The 26,877-nt window shown below is 38.7% G+C and overlaps 1 protein-coding gene across 16 annotated transcripts in view; it reads right to left on the reverse strand.

Annotated features, from left to right (window-relative positions):
* The window catches only part of PTPRD (protein tyrosine phosphatase receptor type D), a 512,308-nt gene extending 493,789 nt beyond the window's left edge, over positions 1-18,519 (reverse strand). For all 16 annotated transcript variants that reach the window (XM_054583148.1, XM_054583147.1, XM_054583146.1 and 13 more), the window contains exon 1: positions 18,283-18,519. The gene's annotated coding sequence lies outside the window, so the exon portion shown is untranslated. The remainder of the gene's footprint in view (positions 1-18,282) is intronic.
* Between the last annotated feature and the right edge of the window lie 8,358 nt (positions 18,520-26,877).

Here is a 26,877-nt window from a genome sequence, read left to right on the forward strand (position 1 = left end):
AATCTCATGGTATTACTGGAATATCTGAATTGAGGCTTTCTGGTTTCTGAAAATTTTAGGGTGAACTAAAGTACATTTAAAGAATTAACTAGAGAAATTACTGAAGAAAAATCTGTAAGGAAAAGTGTAAATAAGAAGGGTTAAACTCAACAAGCTAGAGTAGTACAGAAAAAATAACAATTCAAAGGGTATTATGATTGACCCAGTGTGGACCTATAGAAAAAGAAATATGAATAAGCAAACCAGAAACAGGTCTTAAAACTTAAAATGATTTCAAATAAGATTTTTAAAAGAACCACTACAAATAATTGGGGAAGTATAAACTGTTCCATTTGGGGAAAAGTAATTGGTAATTTTTTTAAAAAAATCTATTTAAAGCCTTGCCCTATACAGGAACAACACATCCTATACGGGTGATTTGAAGGTGAGATTATGACACTACATATGTCCACGTTCTATGAGCTGCTTGAAAATATTTCACTTCTAAAAATTAACCCTTTTCAAATTCAACTCAAAATTAATGTATATACTTCACTAAATTTGTACAACTTTCTAATAAACTTCTTGAGACAAACAAAAATAAGTATTTAAGACTAATATCAGAAAACACTAATTAAAGAACAAGCTCTTCAGTTTGGCAGCTTTTTTAAAAGGCTGTGTACATATAACACTTGTTCGTTAATTTAAAACATGTTTTAGTTATACCTGTTTCTAGCAAATCAGTATCTGGTTTGTGGTCTAAAAATAAATATAATGGCATTTCATGGTTATTCAATATTTTCAGGGACTACAACATCTATGTAAGTGTGAGGATCACTTGACTGAAGAACAGATATAAAGTGATTTTTTAAAAAAGAAATAAACACCAGAAAAACTAGATGGGAATCTTACAAAAGCAAAATACCTTCTAGTTGTAAATGTAATAGAAATAATAATACAGAAGCAGATCAAGAATTTTGACTACATAAAGTTATAAATAAAAATTATGTATATAAAAAGAATCACTAAAATAAGACCAATGAAGAGACTTAAGGTACATTTGTTACGAGCAGGATAGACTTACTATGCCTAAAATATGAAGAACATGAACTAACAAACGAAAACCCTGAGGCAAAGGAAATATAGAGACAATTTGTAAGAGACAGATAATCACTTACAAACATTAGTGAAAGATTATCACTTTAGTAATTGAAGAAATTCATATTAAAACAATAATGAGGTAGTGTTTTTGTCTATTCTATCAACAAAACCTAAATGAGATTTTCCAAAGTGACCAAGAGAGTATCCTCCATCCGTACTGGTGGCATTATCTGCACATATGTCCCTTCTAAAATGCAATTTGGCAACATGTTTCAAAAGACAAAAATAATCATATCCTTTGACCTAAGTGATGCCACATTTATGTATCGGCCCTATGAAAAATAATGCAAAACATAGAAAAATCTCTCTCAAATAATAATGTACAACAATAAGGAGTAGACACAGCTGGTCAATATCATATCAGGTAGCCATTAAAGATTATAGTCATAATGAGGAAAGATGGGAAAAATAAATTTATGCTAAAATGTTATCTGACAAAGTACTGAATAGCAACCTCACTGTATAGTATAAAGGACCAGAAAATTTAGTCAGGTCAGAACAGTGGATTGTTTTCATGAGGCAGGATTGCAAGTGACTTTTTTTTGTTTCTAAACTTTCCATAATACTACTTTTATGGCTATAAATCAGGTGAATAAAATTTAGGGTATAGAAAAGTGAAAACAGTATTATCTGACCAATACATTAGAATAGTACGCTTGAAAAACTACTTTGGGTTCATGTTTTCTTCCAGATCGCTTCACTGTAACCCAAGCTATCTTCTCCTATTCTGCCATTTGTCAGACACACCCAAGTGGAAAGTTCTTAGTCTCTACTCTGAATGGGGGCCACCAGTGGGTTCAGCATTTAATCCAGTCGGCCTGTAATTACATAAATTTAAAATACTAACATATAAACCACATTTCTGAAAACTAACCATGCTCAACCTTTTTTCAGATAATTAAACAAGTAAAAATGATTAATTGCCCTTTTAATGGACTTAACAACCCTTTGACACAAAGTACATATTAACTACAATACTGTACTAGATCTGATAGTGCATCTTTTACAGGACATGTAACAATATATACAAAAGACTTCATCAACAAGGACCAATCTCATGTATGAATCACCACATCACCTTACTGCCAGTTCACAGCATCCTTCCTACAACGACAAATTCAAGCTCTACGTCATTACCTAGAACACTGTAAGCCGAGACTGCAGTGTGAAGTTAAAGAGATGAACCATTAAATCTTTCTGGGGTGAAAACGTGGGTATTTTATGCAGCTCCTGCCCTATCCCAGTATTCCCATGACCATCAAGATTTAGATCTGTAATTACAACAGGAAACTGGTTTTCACCTCAGTCACTGATAGATACGGTACATACAACCACAATAAAAAGCCAAGACTTCAAAAAGGAGACTTTGCAAGAGATGAGTATCCCCAAACTCCAGTGGATTAACTGGCTCAGAGCAGGCTATCCACTTTTCTGCTTTGTTACAGGGGCTGAAAATGTCAAGGGCATAAACACCTCCATCCTGGTCATCAATCTTCTTTGGCAAGGAAATAAGCAAACAAATGAATCTGTTACAACAGAAAGAGAAACAAGGTTTTTGTTGGGTTGTCTGTTTGTTGTGGGTTGTTTTTTTGTTGTTTTTTTTTTTGAGAAATTTTCTGGGGAGGTGGGCAGGAAACAGTCTATGGATCTGAGCAAGCATCAGTTCATTATGTACCAAAACACCCTCAGTCAGCATTGTGGATATACAATCCCTTGCTCCTCGTGAACAGCATTCTTTATAAAAGCTACAAGTATTGCTTAATATGCAAATTAATCATATTTCTAACCAACTGCATTTAAAACTCCTTATCCCTCAGAAACCTCTTGTTGCTAATCTTGGTTATAAAACTTGAGGTACATACTCACAAAGAGAGTCTCAGAACTGCTTTTTAAAAACAAACAAAAAATACATCTAACTGTTGCTCCATACTTTCTAAAGCATATTTAAAACAGCCCTGACCGGTGTGGCTCAGCTGGGTGGGTGTCATCCTGCCAGTTGAAGGTCACCATTCCCAGTCAGGGCATATGCCTGAGTGCTGGTTCTTTCCGGTTGCGGCAGGAGAGGAAAGGTCACCAACTCTGCATCTCTCCCTCTCACATCGGTGCTTCCCTTCATCTCCCCCCCTTCCTCTCGCTCTAAAAATAAATAAATACAATCTTTTTTTAAAAACCTATTTAAAACAAATAGGCTCGATATGACTAATGTAACAATGCAAAAAAAAAAAATCTACCTGCAAAATACAAAGCCCGAAACTAAAAATATTAAAATCTGTAGTTTTCCCCATGGGAGATGATGGAGATTTAGGATGTTAGAGGAAAGATAGACACATTTGGCAACAATTATCTCAGGCTCTGTGACCAAAACAGACAGAGACTGGTTAGGAGAAAGTAAGGCCATTGTTTCCAAAGAACTGTTACAAAGTCTTTTAGCTTCTATTCCTCCTCCTTTCCCTGTTTATTACAGTTCTACAGAAACATTAAATTGGGCCTTTAACCCTTGTCTGGGAGGTTGGGAGAGTGTGGAGAGGTGGAGAGTTAAGGTCATGACTTAATATTGCGTCTACTACTCTGCCTGGTATCCACATCCTCCCCGGAATTTTCAGGGGTGAGCCTGGAGGTCCTCATCTGACCTAAGATTTCTTTCAGTGACTTTTAACAGCTTGTTCTGATGTGTACTTCTCAGTGTTAATACAACGTGACACTGGACCAGCTTAATTCCTGACAAAATTCAAGAAAGGGCAGTAGGAAAAATGCCAAGACGAGATTTTTGCATCCCCAGGGTTTCCTTCAGGCTCCCCTCCTGCCCATTTCAGCCAGGCTAACAAAGACGCATTTGCTCTGCTCTCAATGTGGAGCTTGAAGACATCAGGCCCATCTGGCTTGCTTCGGACAGCCCAGTCTACACCTGCTGTCCATTAAGAGCATCACCATTCACTCTCCTCTCATAGCATCCTGTTTAGATGTTAATTAGCCCTAGGGAGCCCCCTCTATCTGCCACACTGCCATTCCTTAGTCCTTCTCACATAGCTGTGCAGTGAAAATCCCTGAAGAGAGACAAGTATCACTTGGAAAACATCAGAAAAGTGTATCGAGGAAATCTGAGAGAGTATGTGGCGGAGCTGATGGTACTCAATTTATTTCCATTTCTCCACATTGAGCGGAAAGAAAATCCACAAGTATGCATATTTGTTAGACAAAAAGGATGGGATCTCCTATCCATTCTCTTTCCCTGAGTATGTATTTCTGAGACACAACGTCTTTCACTTATATCTGGCAGGTCATTCATTCCTACTAAGATTAATGGGTATTCTCAGCACGTAAATGGTCTACTTTTATTTTATTACATGTATAACTCTGAAAATATCAAATGATATTTCAGACTGATCAAAACCAGTGCTAACAGTGAAAGAACAGAATATTCTATATCTGTGCTACATGTGGCTACTGACCACTTGAAATGGCACTAACACAACTCTGTTTATATTTCATTTTAATTAATTAATTAATAAGAAGACTTTGTCTCTTCTGGCTTACCAAAAAAGGAGGTTGTCTCCGGGTTTTTCCCTTGAGAAAAGGCAATTTCTCATCACAGCTTGGTCTGCCGTGGAACCCTCCGCCCTACCGGAAGGAGCCACGCACTGGCCGGACCCCACCTCCACTGGTCTAACAGGGGCAGTGTTAAGTACAGAGAGGTGGAAGGGCTGGGTGGGACAGGGAAGTCTCTTCAATTCTTATAATCTTACTTTACTCAGCAAAAAACAGCATGAGGTTTAATGTTGTTTCTAGCACCCTGTGGCAAGTTCCCATTCACTCTCGGAGAAATGGTTATCCCCATGAAAAAGAGCCGGCCACTGTGGCCTATTTTACAGACAGAAACGTGGTTAGTTTTAATCAGCCAATATGGAAACACAGTGTAATTTGTCACTTTGGTACCTACATGATCAAAAATAAAAAGAAGAGTCTTATGTTTAAAATACCTAAAAGATAACTTATTTCCCCTTTACCTATTAGTAGTACCAGGTTTCAAATAGGTTGTGGATGCAAGCTTTTATATCTATATGCTTACTTCATTATTTTTCTCAATTCCAGTTGGAAAGCATATTACTACTGTAAAATCAGACGTCATTGTGCACCTGCTAAACAATGAAGACTCTTTGGAAAAATTTATACAATCAGAAAGGGTAACAGGCTTTTTAAATACATTTATTACAATTGTTAAACACATTTATATTACTTTTACCTAGTACATATTTTTTAGAATGAAGAACAGTCATTAAGTGACGAGTCTGATATACCCCTCAAAGGGCACTATCATATTTTAAGTGCTTTGAAATAAAATATCATTCAGAATGAGGCCAGGAAGATGCATATTTTTTTAAAAAGTTCTCATAGAAGCTAACCATCTGTACAATAATCCATTGTCTGCTCTACCAAGGTGATTTATTAAGGATAATGAAGCATATGATTTAATAGCTGCCGCAAATCCTTTTTCAAGTAGGATGGGTATAAATAATACAAAAAGATTGTCCAATAATAGCCAAATCCTCACCTAAGAACTATTCTGGATGCTAGGTCACAGGAAATTAGATGAGCTCAATTAACTGCGGAGCCAGTGAAGTGTAGCTAGCTAGGCAGCGAAGGCTCTAACCACCCTCTCTTATTCTAGTAGTGATTATTATTACTTAGTGAAACCTGTAAGCTCCACTATCATGGTGGAATTTGAATAGCTTTTTTCCATATGACAATACAAAGGTTTCCCATTGGAAATAAACATTTTGCCAGCACGAATTTTCCAAAATCTTAAAAATCCAGAGTATCTCCCCATTTGTCAGTGTAAATTGTCATTGGTGTGTTCCACTCACTTTTATATTCCCACGGTGCCTTGTATTCAGCAGTTTTAACGTATGGCACTTTAAAGAATGAATGCAAGAATGGCAGAAGAGGTGAGTGAGTTAAAAAAGAATGAGGTCTCTAAAATCCTTGCAGGAAAAAAATGCAATTCTATATCCGAGTGAGACCTGCTTCTAACATTTGCCATCACTATGCTTTTGATGGCCAGTTGTCAAAGAGTTTTGTTGTTTTTATCGTTTGTTTGTGTTTTGGTGACAAAGGATTCCTTAGGCCACCTTCCTACAGAGCATGAAATAAACCCCACAAAGTCATGCACTGTTGGAGGGAGAGTGTCCAAACACTAGCTCCTGTTTGCACACTGACACCCTCCTCTGCCCACTATCCCTGCTAACGTGCAAGGCTTTACAGGGCCTTACGAAATCAGTGAGGCAAATTTCTAATGACAGGAAATAAAAGCTGTCACACATGCCAGCTGTTTGGCATGAGAAAAGACTGCCTGGCTGTACCCTGTAGACATGGCACGGCCATTCATTGATAAGCTGGCACAGCTAGTCCTGTCCCCATGTCACCCAGCCAGTCCATCTAAAATCAGATTAGATGTTACAAATCCTGGTGTTCAAGTACTACTGGGCTGCAGGAAATTTCCATGGCTCAACGTAAATAAGGGGCCTATGTGTGAGACATATGTCACCTTCTAACAAATGTCTGCTTCACGAGGCGCATTCACCACCAGCGTATTTCCACATTGCGGTTCCTACCGCTCTTGTTCTTGTGAGCCTGGCTTGCCAAAACAGAGATCAATTTTATTAGATACCATTAGTCTCTGTTAGGGCGGTCATTTGAATAACAACAGATTGGCAAGTATAAAACTAAGGCACCTGTTGTACATTTGGCAGCCTGAATGAGGCCTCTTAAAACGAAAACAAATACGAGCTATAATCATGCCAGGCAATGGCTTTTGGTTCAGTAATGACCATGTGTCAGAATTAAGTGCATCTGGGAATTCTTACCACAGCCAGATGTAAAGGCAGATTTGTCCTGTCTGGTGGCATATGAGTGAATACACACAGTATACTCAGATTTGGCTTTGTCTGGGTTTGGTAGGAAACAAGGTAAGTGGAACTTAAATAAAATAAAATTAATGACAAAGGAACACTGACAGTATTGCCATAAATTGTAGAGTTAAATATTAAACATACGGCTTGTAAGATCTGGGCCATGAACTAATTCACCTCTCATTTTTCTGTGAATAGATTTGTCCACAGGGTAGTCAACACCAATGTTTCAGTATGAGCCAGATCATAGGTTAGGGGCAAAAGATACCGCTGGGAGTAAGACATGGGTCTTGGCTTCAAAGGACTTTGTAATGAATAGGACCTTAAATAAGCAATTACAATACACTATGATAGAAGCTACATGTGGAATGTATTCAGGGTTCTTCTAATGCTTACGAGGTATCCAGGCTTGGGAAGATGGGAAGGCTTCCTAGAAGTCAGCTAAGGTAAAACCAGAAGAAAGAAGTGAGCCAGGCAAAAATGGGATGGGGGACGGAACTGGCACTTGGAATGAGGGAGAGCAAGCTCAAAATTACAGAGGGGAAGGTCAAAGTACTGCACCTGGGAAACAGCAAAGAGATTAGTGTGGCTGGAACTTATGTGTAAAGGGGGTGGGGGAGGGGAGGGGCAAATGAATATGAGAAGGACAAGGTGGCAAGAGACAAGACAGGGGAAGAACATCAAGGGCCAGGTGACTTTTGCAGCTTATTTCAAGCTTTATATACAGGGGAATGGAGGGTCATTAGGATATTTAATGGAGAATCGGGCTTCAGTTTAGAGAAACAACTGCAGTGAGTCCCCACCTGAACCGAGAGGCCGCAACCCAGGCAGAAAGCGGTGGCGGCCCTGGCCACCGGTGCCAGCTGATAGAGCAAAGGCAGTGACTGTTGGCTGAAAAATAAGTGAGCATTTATTTTGGGTTACTTGGAATAACAAGAAGTCATTTAGAGAATACAGATTTTAAATAATAAATGTAAAACCAAAATTTAAGTTATATAACCTTTTTTTGGTCAAAGTAAATCAAATCCAAGCTGAGTCTGGATTGTGGTAAAAATCCGATTCAAAAACACTTAGGCAATCATTTCTTAAAGTGGTACCTGAATATGCATAATAACATTTATTGAACTTGTCATTCTTAATTTATAACTATTATTATCAAAATGCATCTATTAAGAACGTAACCGGAGAAGAGCCCCCACTACACATTACCCAAAGCAGGGCATACACCCCGCGCCAGGCTCCTCAGAGGTCCTGTTTATAAGTTAACTTATAGGAAAAGATGGCTAAAACAGATAGTACATGCACGTGAGAAGCAATCCAGAAAGCTGGGCAAAGAAGACTTATCTGTTGGCATACTTATCTGAGCCATAAAGACCAAAGCATTTTCCACATAATTTTATTTTATGTACCATATCTGATTTAAAACTTTAGGGTGCCTTCTTGCCAGAGGAAAAGACAACTTTCCAAATCAACAAACAAATGTAATATCCTGTATTATATTATTTATAAAACCATAATTAATTAGAACTATGTCTCTTGAGGCCTTACCAAAAAAAGAGAAAAGCTAAGCCTTTATAAAATACGTTAAATGGGGAAAAACTTATCAAGTCATCCATCTGTTATTGGTAATGAAATTAACAGGTGAGCAGTGAAAATATAGTATGTTAGAAGACATTATAATTGAAAAAATTCCCCAGATAAAACTACATAGGGCAGGCTGCCAATAAACAAAATGCATACATATCAGTCACTTTGGCAGAATTTCAGTTCTCTGATGGGAGGATGTTCTTCAGATACCCCTGCTGGTTCTTCTCGTCTCTTTATGAAAATCTTTACCTATTGGGCAGCTAAAAAAATGCCAGGCTTTGGTGGAAATATTTTATTTAACCACTTGTGCTCCAGGACTGACCCCTGAACTCCGGGGGTTGTGTTACTGGCCTGAAAGCATCTCATTTTAGAGTGAGAAGGCAATTGCCAAAAAGAGTCCAAAACACTTCAGTAAAATAAATAAATAAATAAGTAAATAAACAAACAAATACGGAAAACAAAAATAAAATTATTAGTGCCTCCAGCCCCAAGCAAAGAAAAGAACAGAAGGAACTTTTCAGAAATGACAGCAGGAAAACCTACATAGTGCTTAAAATTCTTTCTGAACTTGGGTCCAGAAATCACCATGTCATTGAGTACCCTTGCCTAGTATACGAGAAATAAATTTTTTAAAAATTTCATGTCAGACACAAGGATATACTCAAGTATTAAGAGTAGAGTGCATAAAAGTTGGGATTGTAATGTTGCTTGAACTGAAATTTTGGCTTTAAGTTTCATCTTTATTACCTATATCTAGCTATCTAACCTTGAGAATATTACCTCTCTATGAATCAGCTTCCTCTTGGTGATAATAGAAGCATCTGACTTACCTAGAGTTATTTTAGAGATTAAACATAATACTGAAGATTAAGTGCTATGCAGGACATCTGGCACAAAATAAGTGCTCAGGAAATTTTAGCAACTTTCATTATAATGACTTTACACACTGAACACTATTATTGTACTTTTAGTGTCAAGAAGATTAAAGGAAATGTATCCTAAGCATCATCAGAGGTTTCAAATGAATATTCTTCACATTCACGGTTTTCATAAATTCAACTCAAAATACAAAGAAAAGGGCAGAGCACTTGAACTTAGAATTAGAAAATGAGAAAATAATAATGAGAGAATATTAATGAACACAAAGTTAGGACAGCTGGTAAGGACAGAAAGGAGATTCCAGGTACAGTATTTGATAGAACCAGAGAGGTGGCAGAGGGCAGAGTCTTCTCTCTGAAGGAGGGTCTCCGACGCTGCAGGAGCACCGAGCACCCGGGCCACACTGAGAGAGGAGCCTGGACACACAAGCTAGGATCTGACAGCGAAGAAACCTGGCTGCTCTGCTGAGGACTTAGCCCTTGAGCGCAGGGACAGGAGAAGGCCTACACTTCGGAAAACGAACATTTTTAGGAGGAATGGAAGAGAACTGAGAAGACGCAAAGGGGCACAAATGTATGGTGTGATAAGCATCTAACCACCATGGTAAGAGGATAGAGATGGAAGGGAAGTGATAAAGTTATGAGATTACAGGAATAAAATCTAAAAAATAATTTTAAAAAAATGGATGGAGACAAGAATGAAAGGAAGGAAACAGAAATGACACCAAAGTTTCCAGTCCAGAGATCTGATGAAATACTAAGAAAAAAGGAGTAGATATAATTAAAGATAAAGATTACACTGAGTTTGGGATACATGAAGGCCTACTATTTCTCAACCATCTAACAATTTTTTTTTAAATCAGGTCTGGAACTCCAGAAAGAAGTTAGAAAACTTAGTTTGAAGGTCATCAGTACAGAAATTATTTCTTCTATGAGAAGTGGATAGGAATATCCCAGTAGACAATATAGACAGTTACCTGAAGACAACCATAGATAAAAGGACAATAAAAGAGTTTAGAATGAAAATGAAGACATAAAAGCCCAAATGTCAAATGAAGACAAAACAATATTGATGAAAAAGGTGAGAGAGAAAGAAGGAACTCAAGAGAGAACAAACTCCACCCATGGGACATTTCTGATGGAAGATGTTCTCCATAATTTATTCCTCTTGCAAAATATTACAACTCCCTTCTTTTTTCCCCCAGGAAAAAAAAAGTGAACATGATTTCTTCACCAATAATTAGATTTAGAATATTTAAGACATTTCCAATACATTACAGCTATTCCCAATCAGCCAAATCTTGACAGATTGATTTAAAAGAATATAAAACCATGTATCAAAAAATCACACTGAAGAATTTTAACTAAAGAAGTCAAAAGCGGTATCCATATTTGTTTCTCTCTTAAAATCCTTTAATAGTATTTTGATGAAATTACTATTACAAGCAGTTTGAATATGTTTCCACAGGGAGAAGGGGCTACCTGTACTGTGAGAAACCACCAGGGCACACTGAGTATGTCCCTTTAGTTGGGGTGAATCATGGGGGAGGGGTTAGAGTAAATAAATTATTTTAAACATTGAAAACAAATGTCTTTTTAACCTATAATGGGACACTAGACCAACACGAGATATATCTAGTCTAATTTTTCCCTGTGAAATTGTGCTGGAGGATCTTAGGGAAAGACAGAAGGCAGTAAATTCCTATCCTCCATCAATACATTTGACCTCGCAGCAAACCCCACAACTGGGTACAGGCACCCACCATCCATCACTGCTCTTGAAACCTGATCTTTCAGGGAAAGACAGCTGCACTGGGCCAAGAACTAAGGAGCTTTCTAAGATGCACTACCACACAAGAGAAAAAAAAGTAAATTCTTTCTGTTCCTATTTTAATTGAGTGCTTTTCTAAACATGTCTTGCCCGAGACTGCAGCTCCACATCCACTATCACCAGAAATCTATAAACAAATTTTTAACTTTTAAGCAAATTTCTCCTTTAGTAAATTCTACGTAAAATCATTTCTAGCTTTTAAGTGTTCTGAGATAAACAGAGGGCATGGCACACTGGTGTGTACAGACTCCATAAATGTGCTGCAAAGAAAAGGCACATCCAGCATCTGTGGCGATTATAGCACATGCACAACATGGTGAAAATGGAGCAAAGCTGCACAAAACACCCATATTCAACAAGTCTAAATTTTTTAGGTCAGGTAGTAATAATTTATAGTAACCAAAGATAGCAGAACTCCATCACAGAAATTAGTGCTATAAAATACAGAATTTTTATTACATGACTCCTAAGTCCAGAATTGTTTTAATTTAAAATACAAAATACGATAAATGCTTATTATTTAATTGGATCTTCATCACATTTATGGTTATTCTCTCCATTTTCCAGATGATGAAACTGAGACCCTGAAATGTTATATAACTTCCCCCAAGGTTCCACAGGTAATAAGTGGCCAAACTAAGGCATAAATTATTTTCTTCTTACATCAAGTTCATGATGCAAGTTCTTTTTACTGCAGCAAAATAGAGAGGAGGAAGGGGAGAGGGAAGAAGGAGGAAGAAGAGGAGGAAAGAAGGTGGAGGAGGAAAGGAGCGGGGGGAAGGGGAAGGAAGCCAACTGACACCTTGTAATCTTTAGCATTATCATTATATATTGGATTGGGCAAAATGTCCATTACATTTTTTCCATAAAATAAAAGGCTTTTTTCATTTTCACCAGTAACTATACTGATCAGGATATTCTGAGTATGTCAGCTATCTCCTGCTATTGACTTCTAGTGATGAGAGACCAGGGGTGCTGCTAAACATCTTGCAATGCATAAGAGAGCCCCACAGCAGAGAATTATTTGGCCAAAATATCAATAGTATCAAGAAACTTTGCAAGCCACTTTTGACACTTTTGATCAGTCACAGCACCTTCTCCACACGCTGCATAAAATCTTTTTTTGCATTTCAGTCACATTTTTACATTTCTTGAAATAATACACTGAAAATGTTGTATCTTCTTCCATCTCCAATATTAAAATGGTTGCACAAAAATTCACCCATTTTGATTTTTTTTAAATGCACGCTGATATGACAGCTGTCACAATACAATCTAACAAAATTATTCTGAATGAAGTTAAAGACAACTAAGTACTACTAGTAAGCCATCACACAGAAAAAACATGACGGACTTTTTGGCCAACCTAATACCTGCACAATTAAATAAGATTAAACAATAACTGATTTTCAATTATTTGTAAAATTAGCACGAATACAAATATTTTAGCTAACAAAAGGAGTCTATTAACTGACGTTTAAAAAAGAAGTTTCTTATTAGTTGTGACCTAATGATTATAGATAACCATTTTATATATTTGAAAGTAAAATTTCTCCAAATCTCAAAGCATTACTAAAAAGCACCATTTTTGAAATACAACTCACAAATCTCAATTTAGTTAGCTACTGCTACACTAAAGAATATGGCTCCAGAACTGTTTTAAAAAAAAAAGACAATTAAGAATTTATAAATTTAATCAGTTTCATGAAACTGACAGTTTTACGACGTTTAAATCCAGTAAATAGCAATGTGGTGAAGGTCACAATGCTCCTGACATTGTTTTCGGAACGTCAACGTTAAATAGTAGTTGTGGTCAGTGCATTCGAAGAACTAGGAGGAAGCCTGGCCCCAGGCCGCAGCTTTTGCTCTTATACTTTGTTATAAATGCTGGAAGAGCGAAAAAGAGCCTGCCACCTAAGAGCAGCCATTTGCATTGGAAAGCATGGCTTGCTCACTGCAGGTGCGGACTGAGGAACATTTAAGATATCTCAATACTATTTGGCTACTGGAACACCTCATCTGCTGGCGTACAGACAGAATCTGTTGCCCTAGCTGTCCAAATTGCTGTTTCTTTCATTTAATGTACTAATCTATGATACATAGGGATTTGATTTTGGGGACAGTAGAGGCTGAAAACCTCCCCCAAAAAGTTTTGTTTTGCTTTTAGTAAAGCTATAAACCAACTAAGAAGTACTTATATGATCCTATTAAATACATATCAGCATCAAGTAGAAAATAATGGCCAGAAAGTTATTGAATGAATTATTTTAAGAAGAAGGAGGCAGAACAGTGCACACATTATTTTAGTCCATTTTTTTTCACCAGTGAGATTCCTTGAGAAGTGTGGCAGTGTATATGGACATAATACTTAAATTTCTTTAATGTATAAATCTTAGAAATATTTTATAAATAATATGTTGAGAAGAAACAAACAGACTATTGAATATATCAAATTGAGTGGGTACTATTTATTACAGGGAAAAAGAGGCACAGGCCTTAAATGTAATTTTGTGAAATATATCTTGGAAGAATTTTATTTCATTAATGCTTCAAGACAGCACCATTGTCATGCTTTATTATTTAGGTTACATTAAGTCAGAGACTGTTGCAGCACATAAGCATTTGCTCTTTGACCTCCCCGAGACTTATGACGCAAAGAAAATGCTGAACTTTTACATGGGAGGCTATAATTTCATATAATGAACAGTCAGTAAGCACAAGCCACATATTCTTTTAGCTATCTTTCTTAAGGGTTTAATTGTGTAGAGCTGAAACATATTGTTAAAAATGTGGGGGGAGGGAAGACTGTCAAGCCAAGCATAATTTTTTAACAAGTGTTAACAAATACTAATTGGAAGCAAATGAGATTACCCATATAGAAAACATCCCCAAACAAACCTATCCTTTGACAGCAATGTCACTATGCTATGAAATTACAGAAGCTTAAACAAGTAACGTTTGTTGGGATGAAATTTACTGACAAATCCTAAGCAATCTTCTTCCACATTATCAGATTTCTTCAGTTGATGTGCTTTATACAAATCCTAAATCTTGTAGGTCACAGAAATAACAACTCTTCTCTTTGCTTTTTCTTGGCAAATCATTGACAATATAAAAGGAAATGTTTTTAAACATTGACTTTGCTTGAGGCTGCAAGTTGCCTTTGTGCCTTCACAAGTAAGTAGCTTTCCTAAAAGGTTTTTTCAAAGAAACCAAACAGTATGAAAACAAGGTAAATAACTCCATAAAGCAGTAAACTACTCAGAGTAGACCTAGCTTAAAATATAACTCATTGACTCACACTAAACTTTTCAACCGGAAAATACTGTCCCTTTAAGAAAATAGGAAAAAAATAAAACATTCTTTGAATAATCTCGAAAACTGAATAATTGTATCTTTGTATTTAGCACTTCACATATCTGCTTTTATAGTGCAAATCCTAAAAGTATCTTTTTGTGGTCATGAAGCTGAGGACACTACATCAAAGGTAAAGTTTATTTTCAAGATTCCCAGAAACTTTTGAGATTAAGAAGGTGCACCCATGACCGAAGGTTAAATGTATAGCTTTAAAGATGTGAGACTAAAAGTTGGATGTTCTCAGGATTATAAATTAGAACTCACACTTCACACAAATACACTCTGAAACTACAGAAGGGTAGTTTTAAAGCAAAATCACCTTGAGAAAGCCATCTTTCCTGAAACTGCACTTTTCATGTGTGATTGTGGTAATGAATTCTTGTTTATCCAGAGAATCCTTTTAAAAAGAGAATTGTTCAATGGTTTGATAAATCAAGTTTAGTCTGAAGGAAATCCAATATGCAAATACTTATAGTGTGCTCTTTTACAAACAGTCACCCTTGCCAGTTTGAAAAACTGAAAATCAACAAAAGAACGGTGTAAGTATACTTGACCTTATTGCCTAATGTCTATCAAGATTGCCACGGCTGGTCGATTTCAAATTTGTGAAACTGACACTTAAAAATGTATAGAGCTTCTTCAGTCCGGGTCCCTCAAGTGCTGACTAAACTGTAGTCCCGGCCTCAGATTCTCCTTCCATACTAACTTGCACAGCACTTACAAAGCTCGCTTAATCACACCATCAATCTATGACTACACTTTCCTTAAAGTAATTCTGCTTCATTTATCTTTTAACCCTACATTATGCAAATAACATTCTTTATCAGTCCAATAAAGAAAAGTTATTAATGTTCCTACTTGTTTATCCTTGACATACACTGAGAAACTGGGATCACATATGAACTTGCACAAATACCTCTTCTATGTTTCACATTCTATATGAAAAATCATCCTTATACCAGCATAATTTTAAAGAAGTTCTAAATAATGTTTTTGAAAAACCCTTCAATCAATGTCTATGACTAAAAATAGGGCATGAGTTAATAGGTTTAAAGAGACAAAACAAAAACTTAGGGGACTGTCTAGCTGATTTTTTTTACTGTCTCTCTAGGAAGGGTTTGCATATGCCATACAAGGGTATCTCCTGGACATAAGAACAGTTATACAGGCCCCTAGTGGCTTAGCAAATAGCAGCAGACAAGGGGATTCCAATTCTTAGTTCTCGACTTTGAGATATGCTGGCTTTAAATGGGAATGTCAATCTTAAAAGGCAAATCAAATCTTTGCACTTAATACTCTAAGCAGTTTTACTTTCATGGTTATCTACTGAAAACACATACATATTAAAAAGATCATGGTATTTCATTACTTTAATAACTACAACTGCAATGGTCCAAGAAAATTTTGTTACATAACTGCCACAAAAAAATATTTAATTAATGCACCTCTTTACATGTCATTACAAAAGTAATATATTACTCATATATATTAAAATGTATTAAAGAAACACTTCTTTTTTAATCTTATTCCTCTTATACTAGAGCACTGAGGGCTTTAAGAATAGATTATTTCTATGTAAGTGCTCACTATTTAAATGAAATACAGATACAATCTGAATGCCACTTTTATAATGGTATAAATTGAGAGGTATTTCCCAGCAACAGCCAGTGATAAACCTCACATTGGAGTGCACCTATTTTAAAAGATCTACAATTAATAACACACCTTAATTCTCACCCCTTTGCTGTCTTTCCCTTACAAAAGAAAATTCCAGGAAGGCACATTTACAGCTTCAGGCAATTTTTAACTGGACACAATCTGACAGCTGAATTCATGAAACTGACCAGCTTGTCAATTTCACACTTTGAAAGTACTATAATAGCTGATAGCATGAGGGTGAATTTAAGAAATCTGTCACAGAATTGCTAGCTCCATTGAAAAGCAAAGAACAGTACATAATTAGGGGAGGTGGGAGGTAAAGAAATTTTCTTTCTGTTTTCCATTTAGGATGTTTGGTTCAAGAATTCAGATATCTAGCACTGACAATTTACTTCTCACGCTATGTCAATAAAATAATACCTATCTGCAGCATATAACAGAATGTTTTTCAAAATAAGTAGAGTATCTACTAAGCATAGTACTGAATATCCTCATATTGCCAACATAACAATTTTTAACTTGGTATCATCTAAATATTCCTTTAAATCAGGATATTTCCAGTCTTGGTACATCGCCCTGATTTTACTCAAGTTGCATGGTGGGTGTGTACACTTGGAAACACAGATAGAATAGTCAAAATGATCAGAAGTATCAATGGTTGGACTAGCTCCCAGTATGCGTGCTACAGGATGGCTGGAAAGAACAAACCAAAGGGAAAGGTCCACATTTGTAGACACGGTAGTCCAGCAAATCAATCTTGTCACAAGCAGTTACTAGTCTCTGAGAGGCTCAAAATGTATGTGCTACACTCTGTTAAGTTGCTGGTACTGTGTCTGTGAGCATGTAAAAGCAAAAAAAAACTTTAAAGAGAAAATACAGGGGAGGGATCCCTCAGGAATCCTGGATACCTAAGGCACAAAGTGTAGATTGGTCTGGGGGATCACTCCAAGAATTTTAGAAAACAGAGGAGGCATTTAGCACGTCCTGTACCGGGAGGCTAGCTGAAACAATACAAGTGGACTGTGGTAGTCAGGGTTTTGGAGAATGCAAGTACTATCCAGAATCCTGGAAACCCAATTAATGAAAGCCAAGTTCACACTTAGTGTTCAAAATTTTTTGTTTAAGCATAAGAAAACTGACTTCACTTATTAAAGCTTCTAAATGAAAAGCAACCTCGCAGATAAACAATACAAATTTTCTACATGCCTATAAAATAGCTACAATAAATCGATAGAAAAGCAAAGAACCTCTCCATAGCTTTCTTTTTACATTGTTCTCCTCCAACTTGGACTTTTTATTATAAAGTCTGCGTTCCCTTCCCTATGGAATAGTGTGTAAGCACACAGCAGATTCCCGTGGCAGAACTAGGAGCTTTGATTTTGCTATGGAATGGTCTCCAAAACAATCCCCCTCCTGTATGGCAGCCGCGCAGACTTTGATTCCTGCTATTTCTCCTTCTCCTCATTAGTTCAGAGGAAAGAAAGAAAAAGAAATTGCCCCCTCACCGTAACCAGCTCTCCTTAAAACAGTCATCATTGCAACGTAACATACATGCAGTGACAAAATTCCTGGGTAGAGTCGGAATTGCCCCACCGCTCCACCATTTCCCCCATACTACGCCCACCCCAGGAGGAGGAAGTGGGGTCACCCAAATGCACCCAAACACCCTCATTCTCTAGAATTGCCACTCTCCGTGGTCTGAGGTTTTAAGCGAGAAGCTAACCGCGTAGGGAAGGACCTCTGCCCAAGGAGGTTCAGAAGAGCAAACTGTGTGCGCTCCGGTGCCGGGGCGCTGGGCTTACGGCGCGGGAGAGTGTAGCTCCCCGGGAGCCGCAGGAGCTGCCGAAGGAGGGCTAAGGGCAAGCCCCGGGAGCAAAATGGGGAAGACACGATGGGGAGGAACGCGTCAGCTTGGGGGACTCACCTGGTCATGTTGGTGCCGGGCAGCCGCCGCCACCGTCTCCCGCGCAGCCACCAGTACTTTGCTCCAGCGCCTTCGCGCCCCACCACGGCCGTACAGCCCGCGCCTGCCCAAGGCACCGCCTCCGGGCGCCCAATTTAATCCTGCGGAGCAGCGGCTGCCGCCGCGGGAACCCCCTTATTCGCTGCTGCTGCTTGGCCCTCCTGCGGCCAGCCCAGTCCAGAGCGAGAAGTGAAAGAGTCAGCGAGTGAGTCCAAAAAACCCGAAATCCAGCATCCAAAGGAGCGCGTCCCCCCGCCCTCCCTCCACCCCTACTCCCTTCTTCTCCGCCTCCGCCTCCTCTTCCCGGGCCGTCCTCCTGGCCCTAGTGAGCCCGCGGCTTCCGCGGCGTTTTCTCCTCCTCCCGCTCCTCCCGCTCGCCCTGCGCTCGCTTCTTGGTTGCCACCGCCGCTGCTGTGTCTCCTCTCCCTCCTCCTGCTGTTCTTCTTCCTCCTCCTCCCGCGCCTCGATGCTCCGCCGCTCGCGGCTGGGGGGTCCGGGCCGCGTCTCCTCTCCTCCCCCCACGCCTCTCGTTTGCTCCTTCCTGCTGCTGCTTTTAAAGAGGAGTCTTTGGCCACAAATAGCAACTCGGCTGCCCCCCCTCAGCGCCTTCCTCCCTTTCTCTTCTTCCCCCCAAAAGTGAAGCGCAAGCGAGAGGTAACCAGAAACTGAGGCTGGCGGTGGGTGGGTAGGGGAGGCGGGGAGAGGGGGTGAAACGACGCCTGCAAACCAGCCGGAGCGGAGTCAAGGGCCCAGAGGTAGGATGGCCAGTCCAGCCCTGTTCTTGGACCTGGCATGAACCTGGTGGTTATGGTTGGAGGCCAGGTGGTTGGTGGGGAAATTAATTGAAAAAGCTTAGTAAAGTGATTGGGAAAGCTTCTCTCTTTGTTTCCTTTTCTAAAATCCTTATAACGTGCTGGGGATCCCACGGAATCGCGGTGCCCCGCACTGAGGGATTGTTTGTGCGCGTTGCCAGCTGGAGAGTGTGAGTGTGGGTGCGCCGCCGGGACGCGGGCAGAGCCAGGCCCGCTGCGCCCGCCTGCGAATCCCTGAGTCTCCTGAGTCTGGAGCACTGACCCACTGAAAGGGCCAGAGAGCTGGACGAAAGAGGGCCGGGCGGACTGGGAAAAAAAGGCGTACACGCCCCCCCCCCTTTTCTCTCTCCCCCTCCCTCTCTCCCCCTCCCTCTGTCTCTCCCTCCCTCTGTCTCTCCCTCTGCCCCCTCTCTCTCTCTCTCTCTCTCTCTCTCTCTCTCTCTCTCTCTCTCTCTCTCTCTCACACACACACACACACACACACACACGAGGGAGGAGGGGGTGGGTGACGTCACTCCCCAACATCCATCCACCAGTCCAGAAAAGACCCTCTTTAACAAATTCACTCATCTCCTTAGAGATGCAAACCCGGGCGCTTCCTGCTCTGCGTCCTGGCGCAAGGCAGGAGAAAACGCTGGTCGCGCCCCCTTTCAAGCAGTTGTAATAATAAAGGAGCGCGCTTTGACGAGACACAGTTTGTGTCCGCCTCACTTCACCTTGGCATTCTCATTCGAGGATGCTTGTAGGATCTACTTTGGAGTCAGAGAGTAAGAAAGAGAAATATGGAATCAATCTTAGGGTAATACTCTCGCTTTGCTTCCACGCTACTTGCTTTTCTGATCTTGGAAATGCATTGATCCCTGGCTTCTCTGAAGGACACCATGAAACCTGCTCCCTAGATAAGCACCCAGTTATTGGGCTATACAAGCTTCATCCATAGAACCCTTTATCCGCAGAGCCCGCTGTGTGGACTGTTACCTAAGAGGCACATTTTAACCTTCACTCCTCCTGGGATCTCTAGCATGTGAACAAAATTAGAAGCTAGCTGGAAGCCACCATTGGCAATTTATTGGCCTACTAACACTTTATTGTCAATTTGGTCCAAAAGGTTAAATAAAGTAAAGGCAGGGCCTCCAGCCACTTCCCTTGCTCATTCTGTGTTCAGGCCAGTACATACACACAATACTTATTCCTACAGGCTGGAGGATGTGTTTGAAAGGCCAAAGGTAAGCAGACTGCCTTAGATTCAGCCTAATGATCCTGCGTCCTGACTGTTGTTTCAGGCTGCCCATTTGTTTTCACCATCTGCATGCTGTGCGCCTCAAAGGCACCGAAGGATTGTTCAGTAATCCTCTGCCCACTGTGTGCTCCAAAAAGAAGTCACATGGTTTTGAAAGGAGTCTTGCTAAATGAAGTTTAGTTTTCCAGCAATTTGAGGGGAGACGGGGAGGATCATTCTGGCATGACTCTTCCTTGCTTTTTTTTTTTTTTTAATGATTGGCCTTATAGTGAAAATCAAGAAGAAATCTATTCTTGTGCAAGATTCCAATGCCAGGTTTACCCTCCGAACTTTTTCATGACACGAGGAACTGCATGGCTGAGCAGGTATGCTGAACACCTGCCCCCTGTGCCCTAAAGATGGATCCAGAACTCTGAGCATCCCTTGGTGATTCTCACTCAGGGTGTAAACTCTCGTTTGGCTTTCTCATTGCCATGGCTTTCCCCCAAAAACCAATGAGCCTCATTTTCCTCTTGCAAAGTTGGATACGAGGGGAACAAACAAAAGTTTTTAAAACAGTAGTATTCCTCTGCTGTTGTTTTTGGTAGAGAGAGACATGTACTTCTGACTAAGAAGATCTGACCAAATCTCACTTTATTTCAAAAGATCCCAGCTGGGACATCTGACTGCTATCTGGGAGCATAGTCAAGGAACTGTCAATGTACCCTAGTGGCAGCAAGTTAAACTAGCTAGAGAACTTTGTGATCATCATTACCAAGGTGAGCAACAAGCAGGTGGAAAGTAAATCAGAGGAGACAGAGGACAGTACAAGTAAATGATATAAGCCCAAAGGCCCAACTTTCCTGACACCATGAGGTCCTAGATGTCTTTGCCCCACTACAAGCAAACATTTGGAAGAAAGATTTAGGGGTGGGAGGGATGGCTAGGGAGTCTGAGCTATTATTGTGCAAAAGAGGGTGATGCTGCTGAAGAAGAGGAGATAGGACTAAGGAGCTAAATGTTCACTTCTGAGTAGTGGATGCAGTGACACCACAGCCCGATGTACCTATATTAACACTCTAATTCAGAACTGCTTTTAACAAAACAGCACCCAGTGGCTTCGAATATAACGCCGGGGTTATACCATTTGGATATTTGAAGTCAAAGATCAGAAGTGGGCTAGTCATCTGCTGAAATCACTTCATTTCACAGGTAAGAAAACTTAGTCCCTGAGAGTTTACGTTAACTCAAAATTCAGTTATAGAAGCAGAACAAAACCTGGACATCATGGCGCAGTGTCCCTCTGCTCCTAACGGTCTTCCAGTTCTGGATCAAAAAGTTGATTTTTTTTTCAGTTTATCAATGAGCAATAAATGCAGGATATTTTAAAACTATAAATACTTACATGAAAGAAAATAAATGGGACTAGACATTCTTTTAGTTCCTTTCCAGCTCTAACATTTTGTGATGAATAGCACACAGGAGCTTTGCTACAGCACAACCCCCTCTAGTGCATAATTCAGCATATGATGAGTATGAGTCTATTTTGGACCCCATCCAAGAGAGTTAGTTCCTAGAAGTACTCAGAAGATTTTATTCTCATCTGTCAGGAAACATCCTAAAAAGACTAAAAATAATCATAATGACAATAATAGTAGTCATGTGTTATACTTGTATTACGTACTAAACATCATGCTGTTCCAGTGTTTTCAAAAGGCACCTTTGGCAGGTCAGGAATCTAGTGGGTCATGACTAGTTTTTTAAGCAAAAGAAATGAAAGCAGGAAGGAAAAGATAGAAGAGTGCATTATATGGACCAAGTATTGGTTGATGAAACATGTTTCAGTTGTGTGGTTAGTGATAAAAGGAAAAGTTTCAAAGTCACTGACTCACCTCCAATCTTAACAACTGCCCAGCTACGCAAGTATTATTAGACCCATTGCGTAAGTGAGGAAACAGGAACAGGGAGAGCAAGCTGACATAGCTATTAAGTGGCCAAACTAGAATTTTGTACCTACAGCTGTTTGACTTCAAGTCTTATGTTTTTACTTCTATTCTGATTGTAAATTATTAGCGAAGCCATTGAATAACTGTTGCTGATCACGTTTTCTTTTGGAGGGCTAAAGTGGTTGGTATTAAATCCAGTTCAAATTGAAAAATACAACATAGATTCAAATGACGTGTTCTGAAGACAGTGAACAGTTTAATAAGGCACAGAAGTGAGTATCTAGATCTCTTCTACAGGTGCTAATATGCTTCACTAATTTGTTGCTAAATGCACAAATGGAATAATAATTAATAGATAATTATACTCAAATAACTTGAATATTAGTCTCTATAGGTGTTAAAACATTTACTCGAGAGAGTTTTTCAAATTTAATTCATACAGCAGTTCTCAGTAGCTTACTGCCTGTCCTAACACAAAACTGGTCCACGACAGAGATTTTAAAAATACATATATATAGGACAGTACCTAAACTAAACAATATTTTAATTTTAACTTATTTGGGAATACAAGGTATACACATATAAAGTAATCAGACTACACTATGATTCCACCTAAATTGTGAAAAAGGAAGCCGATAACTCAGGCACCATGCTAATTTTTTTACTCAGTTCTATGAATTCTACCAGTATCATGACAAATTTTCATGCTGTTTTTCCCTATTCTTCAGATTTGAAAGCTCAAACTCAAGACTAGGAGGTGTTTGAAATGAGTGTCTAATCCTGGTCTTTCTGATTCCACTACCCAAAGTTTCTTCAAGTGGGGTTGTAGTAGAAAAAGAGGTAGTTAGAGATTTTGAGACATGCTATGCAAATGTACACTTTTCTTCACTTGAAAGAAGTACACTTTCTTTTTCTACAGGGTAGCTTTTCTTGTTGCTGTCAGACAGCACTATTGTCTCAAATAAAAGAAATCCACATCTTCCTCTAAAGGGAGTCCTAGAAAAGCCAAGCTCTCTACCCTGACTGTTCAGTTAGGCTGCTGCCTCTCACCCTCACCTGCAGTGTGTAGAGGACGTTATGGTACGGTGCTATTTTCCATTGGCTCTGCTACTGGAGATTACAGTGTGCGACTGTGACAAATGGATATTCCCATTAAATTCTTTAGTAGAGTGGGACATTCCATTAACCATTGGCACTATCCCAACCAAGTGAAACATTGGGTCATTTTTTTTTCTTATGAGGAAAAAGTAAGGGAGAAAAAAAAGGATATACTCTAATTATCTTTCCAATTTTTTTTTGTTGCATGCATTATGCTAGCCGTATATTACAATTATTTATAATTAATATATGACAAGCTGTCAGCTAAAATTTAACAGGCGATTTTTCAAGAAGTCCCATTAATTCATACATTAAGCAGTAGGTTTTCAATACTTCCTAACAATAAAAGTGTTTTCTGGTTTTGTTGTTTTAAATGTATTGTTTTTCAATATTTGGAGGCCACCTACCTTCATATATTTGTAACATCTTTTAAAAATGCAAGGATTGCTAACAGAAATGGGTACTTTGTTAGTAATGTAAGGAATAAGCACATTTTTGTGACTTCAACCTTTAAATGCTAATGTTTTCACTGAGGAAACTAATTTTCTAGTGTTTATTTTTGAGTTTTAAACTTTGATGATTTTTAATACATTTTTTAAATGATGTCTTTGGCAGTAAAGGCAAAGCTGAATGGAGAAGAATGTAATTGCAGTTACTTATGTCCCATTTAGTCTTTGTACCTTACCCTAGAGAATTTTGAAATGAATGAATATTTTAAAATACAGAAAAAGATTAAGAAGTCACCAGAAAGCTAGTAATTAATCACTCAATAGAGGGGAAATCTACAGAGACCAAAAAACTGATGAAGCAATCTCTGTTTTGCTGAATGGCACCAGAATGGGGATATGATGGAAATGAATCACAGGTATTTCTTGGGAGGGATAGCAAGATCCTTTAAAGGGAAAAAGCATGGTTTCAATATCTATAGAATGTCAATGTCATGGGACATAACCAGAGCAAAGTTAAAACTCCTATTTTATTATTGGTTCCATGGGCAACCAAAGTTTGCACAGTAGTTCCCTTCTCATCCTCAAGGATATGTCCCAAGACCCTCAATAGATGCCTGAAACCACAGATAGTTCTGAACACTGTATATTCTATGTTTTTTCTATACGTCCATACCTTTTCCCTTCAAGAAAGCCCTTTATGGCTTCCTTTAGGCATATCCAAATCACCAAACTGGCATAACTGCTCTTGCATTTGGGGGCTGTTATTAAGTAGAACAGGGGTCACCTTGAACACAAGCACTGCAGTACTGCCACGACTGATCTGATTACCAAGACGGCTACATGACTAGCAGCGGGGATATACAGAGTGGACATGCTGGACAAAGGGATGTGTCCCCTCCCAGGCAGGTCGGAGCAAGAAGGTGCAAGATTTCATAACGATACTGAGAATGGCACATAAACTTATGAATTGTTTATTTCTAAAATTTTTCCATTTAATATTTTTAGACCACAGTTGACTGTGTGTAACTGAATCTGTGGAAAGCAAAACTGGATCAGGAAGAACTACTGCATCACTTAAGAGAATGATAGAAACGTAAAGCAGTATTTGCTTAAAATTTCATTTGCGTAAGTCTGGTTCTTAACTTTCAAGACTAGGACATGCTGCAGGATGTTAATGACACACAATTAACTACTGTAGAGGGTGCTGAATCTCCTTAATGAAAGAATGTGCTTCAAGATTCAATGGTTAGGAAGAGAAAACAGGAAAAAAAGGAAAGAAAAGAAAAGCAGTAAAAAAAAGCTACCGAGATATCTGTATCTACCAACCAAATTCTGTTTTCACATTTTTAGCAAGAAAGTCATATAGAATCATGAAATTGTTTTTAAAGAGTCTTTCAAATAGGGTTTCAGAAAATGATTTTTAGAAACTCACTCAGAAGCAAAATGCCACAAGTTGATTTTCATGTAACAGGGAGTATATCTCTTCACAAAGGCCGGGGATTATGAATGACCAGTGATTTACAGGTCCTTGTATCCTGGACCAGGATCTCAGTTACGAGATCTCAGCCCACTTCCCAGAGGCAGCGATGTCTCCAAGCATCGCTGTGGGAGCTTCCACACACATTAAAAAACAGTTTCCCAACAGTGAACACAGCAAAGACATTAGGAATGCTATTGTTCAGTCATTTTTGTAACCTTTTCCTATCTTTGTCTTCTAAACTTATTATCAATTACATCACTTAACAGTTTCTACTGGGTGTACATACTTAGTGCAATGTTCTCTCTCAGCTATTTGAGAGCAGTTTTATGTCTGATCGGAGCCAAAAGCTCTTACCACAGTGCTTTAAGTGCTATAGGTACTCCATAAATATTTAAGGAAGTAAGGGAAGGGACGGAGGGAGATAGGAAGAGAGAAAGTGGAAATGAATTGATTGTAAATTGTCCTTTTTATGTGAAATGTCACTTTCTTTACAAAGATTTCTGCAATCTCCTAAGTAAAATAAATTTGCCCTGCCTCTGGCCTCACATTCTTACCCCCCCTCCCGCCGCCCCACTTCTTATTCCCTATCCCTTGTTTTTTATTGTATACAGGGTAGGCCAAAAGTTTAAATATGTTTATAGTTGTATGTGAAACAGTTTATTTTTGTATTATTTATTCATTATTATGTTATATTCTATACAAACAACTGTAAACCTGCTTTTGCCACAGCCTGTATATTTGCACCCTGTTAAGCTCTGAGCATCTCCATACTCCCTATATCACCCTCCACAAGTACAGAACCTGGACTCTAAGGAGATCTCAAAAAAATATCTGCTGAATGAATCAATGGATGATAACATGGACTTACATACCACTGTGGCTAGTCAGACATCACTTTCATATTCCGTCTTACTGGGCCAATGCTGAAAGGTACAGTGACCTAGAGTTTGATCAGAATTAGGCCTCCCTAATTAAAATGCAACAAAATGTCCCAGACAAGAAACAATAGTAAAATCTAACCAGGAGTAGATGGATTAGTAGTTCCACTGAATTCGTAATGAGAGTAATAAAAAACTTTTGTGTTTTCCTACAAGAAGTCAAAATAATTGATCAGTTTAGTAGAAAACAATCCTTCATACTTCTGACTGGTACTGAAGTTTTCATTTTTCACTAGGCACACACTATGGTGGACAATTGTCTCTAAACATTTATTTCTCTTTATGATCATATATTATTCCAAATCATCCTGATTTTCAAAATTCATTGGCTACATCTCTAGAATTTCTAGTAACACTGAATAGGTCCAGCAGAAATTTTAAGAGACAGAACAAAAACTATTCTTTCCCATAAATATGAGTACTTTAAACAGTCTGTTCAATTCAGTGCTCATTTTATAAATGTAAAACCACAATTCTTTCATAGTTTTTAAAATCTGTTTCTAATTCTTTAACAGCACAGTTTTTCATATCTCTTTACCACTAAAACCCCGTCTTTGCCATACAAATGTCTCTACTGTTCTTTGTACCAATACAATAATATTTTTCATATATTC

This window comes from Pteronotus mesoamericanus, unplaced genomic scaffold (genome assembly GCF_021234165.1).
Source record: "Pteronotus mesoamericanus isolate MK-2021 breed Mesoamerican mustached bat unplaced genomic scaffold, CSHL_Meso_final contig_73, whole genome shotgun sequence".
NCBI lineage: Eukaryota > Metazoa > Chordata > Mammalia > Chiroptera > Mormoopidae > Pteronotus > Pteronotus mesoamericanus.